General features: G+C 35.6%; 1 pseudogene; it reads left to right on the forward strand.

The window, feature by feature from the left end:
* Positions 1-285: 285 nt before the first annotated feature.
* Positions 286-1,788, forward strand: LOC110222609 (ER degradation-enhancing alpha-mannosidase-like protein 2 pseudogene; annotated as a pseudogene).
* Positions 1,789-8,607: the final 6,819 nt, after the last annotated feature.

The raw sequence follows: 8,607 nt of genomic DNA on the forward strand, positions 1-8,607 counted from the left end.
CAGATCGGTTGCTTTTGTTACAAGATGTTTTATATTCTCTTCTATTTTTTTCCATTCTTTATATATTGTTTTATTATTTCTTGGTCTCTCTTAACTTTGTTGGCTTTCCCTTGCTCAATTCTAATTTTCAAGGAGTTGTTCTCTTCCTTAACTTTCTGGATCTCCTTTTCTACTTGGTTGACCTTCTTTTCATAATCTCCTTGTTTTTCTTGGATTATTCTTTTTTTCTTTTAATTTCCTCAATCTCTCTCATTTGATTTTTCAAGTCTTTTTTAAAGCTCTTCTATGGGAAGCTCAGCGGAGGTGGCTTCAGGTCTATGCCTATGGGCCAAGAGCACCTGTGTCCTATACCCTGGTGCCTGCTCTACTCCCTCTGCCTCCTCTGTACACTGCTGCCCCTGCACCACAATGTGCATGAGCCTGGGCCCCATGCCCAATCTGGACTACTACAGAGGAAGATTTTCTCTGATACTGATGCCCTGGACACCTTCTTGATTTTGGGAAATGTCACTGAATTCCAGAGAGTTGTTGATGTGCTTCAAGAAAGTGTGGCTTTTCACATCAATGTCAATGCTTCTGTGTTTGAAATCAGCATTGGAGTGGTAGGAGGCCTCTTGTTGGCTCACCTGCTGTCTAAGAAGGCTGGAGTAGAGGTGAAGGCAGGATGGCCTTGTTCTGGACTTCTCCTGAGAATGGCTGAGGAGGCAGATTGAAAGTTTCTTCCACCTTTTCAGACCCCTATGGGGAAGCCATATGGAACAGTGAACTTGAAGCATGGTGTGAATCCTGGAGAAACTCCTGTGACCTGCATCACTGGGATAGGGACCTTCATTGTAGAATTTGCCACTCTTAGTAGCCTCACTGGTGACCCAATATTTGAGGATGTAGCCAGAAGTGCCCTGAAGGGCTTATGGAAAAGCTGTTCAGATATTGAGCTGGTAGGCAACCTACTTTGAGTACCTGGTGAAGGGAGCTATCCTGCTTCAGGACAAAGAGTTAATGTCCATGATTTTGGAGCCTCATTGGGGACATTGACAATGCTATGAGGACATTCCTCAATTACTACACAGTGTGGAAGCAGTTTGGAGGCCTGCCAGAATTCTGTAACGTTCCCCAGTTCCATATCATAGAGAAACAGAAAGGATACCTACTGTGGCCCGAAATAATTGAGAGTTCAATATACCTCTGCGAAGCTACAAGGGGCCCCATTTTCTTAGAACTCAGAAGAGATGTTGTAAAGTCCATTGAGAAAATCAGAAAGGTGGAGTGTGGATTTAATTAAAGACCTAAGAAATCACAAATAGGATTACATGTGGTTACATGTAATCTTTCTTCCTGGCTGAGGCTGTCAAGTATCTCTACCTACTATTTGACTAGACCAATTTCATTCACAACAATGGCTCCACCATTGATGTAGTGATGAGACCCTATTGGGAATGTATCCTGGGAGACAGAGGTTAAGTCTTCAACACTGAAGCCCACTCCATTGACCCTGTGGCCTTGCACTGATGTAGGGCAGAAGGAAGGGCAGTGGGAAGTAGAAGACTTAATGAGGAATTTTACTTCCTTAAATGAAGCTGAAAATCCACATTAAGGAAAAGTATTGCAGTCCTGGCCACTGGGAAATCACAGCAAAAGGAAAGAATGCCTCCCTCACCTTTGGAAAATGAAATAGAGATGAATGGTAAAAAAGATTCCAAGCTTAGTTTTCCACTCCTCAGGAGTCCCAGCCATCCCTCTACTTCCAAGTTGGCATTGCTTGGACAAGTTTTCCTAGACTCCTTATGACCACATGAAGATTTATTTTGAAGTTGAACTCTAATAAAAGTGTTTGGGTTTGGGGAAAAAAACCTTCTATGAATTCTTTTTTGGTCAGGTGACCATTTGACATTATTCTTTGGAGTAGGAGAGGATTTTTTTGCTTCAGTATCCTCCTCTGAAGATGAACCCCAGTTTTCTTTATTCCCCTAGAAACTTTGTATGGTTGGATTCTTTCTCCTTTGCTTGTTCATTTTTTTATTTGTTGCAGCTTATTTTTTGTAATCACCTCAGGTGTGGGGGATGGTGCCTTTAGCCTCAGATCCACCTTCAGTTCTCTCCTCTAGCTTGGAACCAAAACCAAGAGTTCTACCCTCTTGAGGGCTGACATCCAGCAGTGTCCTGCCCCTCTGCTTCTGCACTCACTGGGCATATGCTGATTCCTTCTTCCCCAGGGCCACTTCTCAGCTGGGGCTGGTGTTCCTTACAAGCTGAGGCTCCCTCAATTTTCCCCAGCTCATATGTCCATATGTTGGCCCAGCTTTCCACACTATCTGGAAGGTGAAAGTTCCTGTGGCCAGGGCTGAGAACCCCCACCCCAATCCAGGTAGCCCCAGGGCCCATCACTTGTTCTTTCAGAGAAACTAGCCTGGAGCTGTTTACTCTTCATAGGGACCAAACTTTCATCCTGTGATTTTTCTTTGGATTTTCTGCACTTGTCCTAGGAAGACCACTGTTCTGCCCCAACTCTGGTTCGTTTTTAGCTCTCTTAGTTTGCCTTGAGGCACTACTTTGTCTTGTTTGTGGGGAAAATCTGGAGAGCTTGGAATTTTCTGACCTACTCTGCCATTTAGAATCTTCTAACCCTCATTTACAAAAAGAAATTGAATACTTCCTTAATGAACTCCTAAAGAAAAATATCCCCTGGACTAGACAGATCCACAAATGAATTCCATCAAACATTTAAAGATCAATTACTGTATGAATTTTTGGAAAAATACGCAAAGGAGTCCTTTTAAATTCCTTTTATGATACAAATGCTGTGCTGATATCTAAACCAGGAAAAGTAAAAACAGAGAATGAAAAGTATAGACCAATTTCTCTAATGAACATTGATACAAAAAAATTAAGCACTAGCAAAGAGTTTAAGGTAGTATATCACAGAGACCGTACCAAAATACGAGGTGGGATTTATAGTAGGAACACAGTTTCAATATTAGGAAATTTATCAGGATAATTAGCCATATCAATAATAATATCAACAGAAATCATGATTATCTCAATAGATTCAGAAAAAAGCTTTTTACAAAATGCAACACTTATACCTATGAAAAACACTGCAAAGCATAGGAATAAATGGAGGTTTTTTTCCCCTTAAAATGATGAGTATTATCTACCTGAAATCATTACAAAGCATTATCTGCAGTGGGGATAAGCTTTCCCAATAAGACCAAGGATTAAACAAGGATGCCCATTATCACCACTATTATTAAAATTTATACTAGAAATCCTAGTTCTAGCAACATGAGAAGAAAAACAAATGAAAGAATGAAAGTAGAAAAATAGAAGTGAAAGAATAGAATGAAAAATAAATGAAAGAATAGGCAATGAGGAAATAAAACTATGACTCTTTGCAGATGATACGATGGTATACTTAGACAATTCTAGAGAATCTATTAAAAACTAGTTGAAACAATTAACAATTTTAGCAAAGTTGCAGGATATAAAATAAATCCACATGTATCAACATACCAACAGAGTCCAGCAGCAAGAAATAGAAAGAGAAATTCCATTTAAAGCAGTTATATAAAATACTTGCAAGTCACCTGCCAAGACAAACCCAGGAACTATACTAACACAATTACAAAACACCATTTGCAGCAATATACATAGATCCATACATTTGGAGAAATATTGATTGCTCGAGGGTAGGCCATACCAAAGAAATAAAAATGACAATTTTACCTAAATTAATTTACTTAGTACATAGTAATCAATATATCAAAACTTTATTTTATTTAACTAGAGAAAATAATAAGATTCATTTGGAAGAACAAAAGGTCAAGAATATAAAGAGAATTAATGAAAAAAAAATAAAAAGAAAGTAGCTTAGCAATGCCTGATCTCAAACTGTATTACAAAGCACTAATCATCAAAACAATCTGGTACTGCCTAGGAAATAGAATGATGGAACAATGGAGTGCATTAGGTACACAATGCATTGTAGTAAATGACAATAATAAGCTAGTATTTGACAAACCCAATGATCCTGACTTTTGTGACAAGAAAAAAATACTGTGAAAACTGGAAAGCATTTTGTCAGAAACTAGGTACAGACCAACATCTCAGTCCATATACCAAGATAATGTCAAAACGAGTACATGATTTAGATATAAAAGGTGATATCATATGGAAATTAGGGGGAAATTGACTTTTTTACCTGTTACATATATGCATAAGGGGAAAAATTATGACCAAAAAAGAAGTATAAATAGGCAGTTTTCAGAAGAAACAAAGCTATCTAAATTCATATGAAAAAATTGCTCTAAATCACTATTGATAGAGAAATGCAAATTGAAGCAACTCTAAGGTACCACCTGACATCTTTCAGATTGGCCAATATTAATGACAAATATTAGAGTAAAGGTGGAAAAATTGTGATACTTATTCACTGGTGGTGGAATTGTGAACTAATCCAACAATTCTATTGAGCAATTTGAAACTATGCTCACAGGATAATGAAACTATGTATACCTTTTGACCCAGCAATAGTACTTCTACATCTGTAGGGGAAAAAAAAGAGATCTATTTGTTTAAAAATATTTATAGCAGTTCTTTTTGTGTTGACAAAGAATTGGAAATTGAGAAGATGCCCATCAATTGGGGAATAGCTGATTAAGCTGTGGTATATGATTATGATGTAATCCTTTTGCATTATCAAAAAAAGATGACTAAGATGTTTTCAGAAAAACCTGAAAAGACTTACATGAACAAAGTAAAGTGAGGAGAATGTTATACACAGAAACATCAATATTGTACAGCAATCAGCTGTGAATGACTTAGCTATTCTCATCAATACAGTGATTCAAGACAATTGCAGAAGGACTTAAGATGAAAAATGCTATCCGCTTCCAGAGAAAGAACTGATAGTGTCTATCTGGATGCAGATCTAAGCATACTTTTTTTAAAACTTCATTTTTCTTGCTTTTTTGTTTGTTTTGGTCTATGGTTTGTTTGATTGTGACATGGCTAATGTGGAAATATGTTTTTCATGACTGCACTTGTATAATCTATTTTAAGTTACTTGTTTTCAACAAAGGGGAAAGGAAGGATAGAATTTGGAAATCAAAATAAAAACACATGGAAGTTAAATTATTTTACATGTAATTAGAAAAAATAAAATATATATTTTTAAAAGGAACATGCATTTTGTGTAATGACACTTAAGGACTTAAAATTTCCACAAGATATTATGTTTCCTTCTTTCTGTTAGCATAAAAACAACTGAACATGGCACCAAGTTAGCAAAAATAATTAGTTAAAATAGGCAATTACTATACTTTATATTATTAATAATATATGTATTCTGTGATAGTAAATAATTCTGTTGCTAGACTAAATTTTCCTCAAAATATTTATAATATTATTCCTGTATGATAAACTACAAAAATGATTTACTGGTGACTTTTGCATTTTTTGCTTTGCAAACATTACTCGCCATGGGTTCCCAGAATGGCCAATAATACTCCCTTAGATGAAAGTAGGAGAGGTTAAAATAAGAATGTTAAGTCATATAAATGAGAAGCAACGCTGTATAGTTTTATGCATCTGAACTACCATTAAAAGAAAGTTGACATGGTGTGTGTGTGGGGAAGATATACAGTTTGGGAAGATGGAAGAAAATCCAGAATGCAGCCTAGAGAGGAAAGAGTTGAAAGTCCTACATATCTATATCCATCTATATATCTAGTGTGTGTATGTGGGTATATATATATAAACTTTTGTGTATACATACACACACACACACACACACACACACACACACACACACACACATATATATATATATATATATATATATATATGCACATACATACACAAAAAATATTTAAAGCAGTTGTTTGTGGTGGCAAAGAACTCAAAACTAAGAAGGTACTCACCAATTGTGGAATAGCTGAAAAAATCATGACATGTGGATATAATGAAATACATTGTGGCATAAGAAATTACAAAAGGGATGGTTCCAGAGAAACCATGGGAAAGCTTATGTGAACTGACTTAGAGTGAGTAGAACAGAACAAATAAAATAATTTATACAATAACAACATTGCAAAGAAGATAAACTTTGAATGACTTAAGTACTCAGATCAATAAGGTGATGAACCATGATTTCAAGAACTATGTGCAAAATGCTATGTTGGGGTTACAGCTGGCTACACTTCACGAGTACAGATTAGCAAGGGCTTCTGCCATTGTTTGTGTAGAGTCATTTTGCTTGACCATCAAATGGAGTAACTATTTTTTTTTCTCCAGCATCCATGCAATAGGAAGAAGCTATAGCATTATTTGGTCTCATAATAGCAATTCCCTTAAAAGTACAATTGATGTTTGAGGACAGAGAGAGGGCATATAATAAGCACCCACTGCAGCTTTAAAAAAAATCATTCAGCTCTTCATGTCTAACATTCTCTGCACCCTGAAATGAGACACACAATTTTAGTATTTTTGAGGTTTCCTCAAATCCATATTTTTTCAACATAATGCTCTATATGGGCTATGCAATGGAAAAAGATTACTTATTCTTTTTAAAAATGTGTATTCAATACTTCAACTAATAAGGAAATTGCCTTTTGGAGGGGGCAAAGTGGCCCCACCTCCTATAGTGTAATGTCATTTGTTTAGCAAGTATATGAGTGCTTACTCAGTCTGAAGTATTAGGTTGTGATTTCATGTGTCTTTAAGCCAGAAAGTCATGAATTGCTAGACTTTTCCATCAATCAATTTCTCTCTTATACCTTTTATAGACTTTTTAATGAATTTGTACTGAAGGTACATTTAGGGTTGGTATTGAGTGAAAGAGTTATGGAAGCCTAAAGAAAAAAAGCAATATACAGGATGACCTGAACTTGGACTCAGCCATCACAGGGATCTAATGCAAGGAAAACACTTATATGTGGCAGAAAGAAAGTAATGGCTGGAGGGCCTGTGGAACACTGGACAGCAACAGGAAAGGACCAACTGAGTACAGTAGGCTTAGAGGATGTTACAAAAGATAAGTGAGGGTTCACAAAAACACACCATGACCCCCAACATTCAGAGGGAAGAAGGAAAATCATAGTTTGAGGATGTTTGGCTATGCACAAAGGGAAAATGAAAAATAATCACTTCTCTATTTCTGTTGCTAGCACATGATTATTCCTCCTTATCATCACTTACCTGCATAATAACAAAAATCTCCCAATAAATCTTCTTGCCTCAGTTTTCTTCTTCTTGTAATTCATCTGTAAGACTACTGCTAGACTAAGATTTCATATAAATTATTTCCAATTAATTCTATTTATAGCTTTTATGTGCATGGTTGTTTTCAAGTTGTCTCTTCCATTAGACTGTAAGCCCCTTGAGATTGGAGGCTGTCTTTTTCTATGAATCCCCAGACCATAGTAGGTACTTATTGAATGTTTATTGACTAATTGAGTTTGTACACATCATCTTCTTATGCTATCTCTTTGCTTTGAAACTCCTCAGGGTTTATTGGTCTTTGGGGGAGAGGGAATAAAATAAAACAAAATATATATAAGATCTCTAAAATCTGACACCATCCTGTTTTCCAGATTTATCTCTTGTTGTTTTTCTCCCAATCTGAACAATTCTTTACACAGGAAGCCCTGACTCTCTTTTTGTTCCTCCATGAGTTTATTCAGGATGTTCCCTGGACCTGAAATAATCCCCTTCTATTTGTCTGTTGAACTTCTACTTTTTCCCTTAATCTCCAACTTGAATATCATCTTTTCCAAATGTCTTCCCAGATTCTCCAAGTTGATGATGACATTGCCTCTTTGAAGTCTGAGTTTCAGGCAGTTCTGGGTTAAGTCACTTACTGTACATTACTGTCCATTACATGTCTCTTTCTTAGAGTCTTGTTACAGTAGAAGGCAAAAAATTTCCTGAAAATTAGAGATGACATGTTAGTTAAATTTTGTATCTCCTTTGGAAATATCAAAATGTTCTGAACATAGTAGGTGATTAAAATGTGTTTGTTGTCATTTTTAGAAACAAAATTTGATCTTCTGATTTAGTGATATATCAGCTTTATAACACTAAAGATGAATTATTTGTAAGATTAAATTAATTCAACTTAATTATAATTTTTCCTTAATTCCTTAATTTGAAATAAAATTTGTATACATGGGCAATTCTCTTGAAATTATTAGGATAACTGATTAATCTGTGGTTCAGACTTAGACCTTTTCACTTTAAGTGTACCATAGGCAGGGAATAACATTACTAAAACACTTCTGTTCAGAATGTAAATATGTGTAAGTAAATAATGGTAATCACATATTGTATTTCTTGCCTTCTCAGTGGGTCTGAGGGGAGGGAAAGAGAGAATTTGGAACTAAAATTTACAAAGAACTGTAATAATAAACTGATATTATTCTTTTTAAAATTAACATTGTACTTTATTAAATTTTAATCATATGCTTTATTTTAATTAGTTATGCTCACTATTTCATTTTATCCTCTTAATGACCTTGTGGGGTTCATAGTTTAGATCAGTAATGATAATGATAATAATAGCAGTAGCTAGCATTTATACAGCACTTTAAGGTTTGCAAAGCTCTTTACAAA

Source organism: Phascolarctos cinereus, unplaced genomic scaffold (assembly GCF_003287225.1).
Source record: "Phascolarctos cinereus isolate Bilbo 61053 unplaced genomic scaffold, phaCin_HiC Scaffold_9;HRSCAF=440, whole genome shotgun sequence".
NCBI lineage: Eukaryota > Metazoa > Chordata > Mammalia > Diprotodontia > Phascolarctidae > Phascolarctos > Phascolarctos cinereus.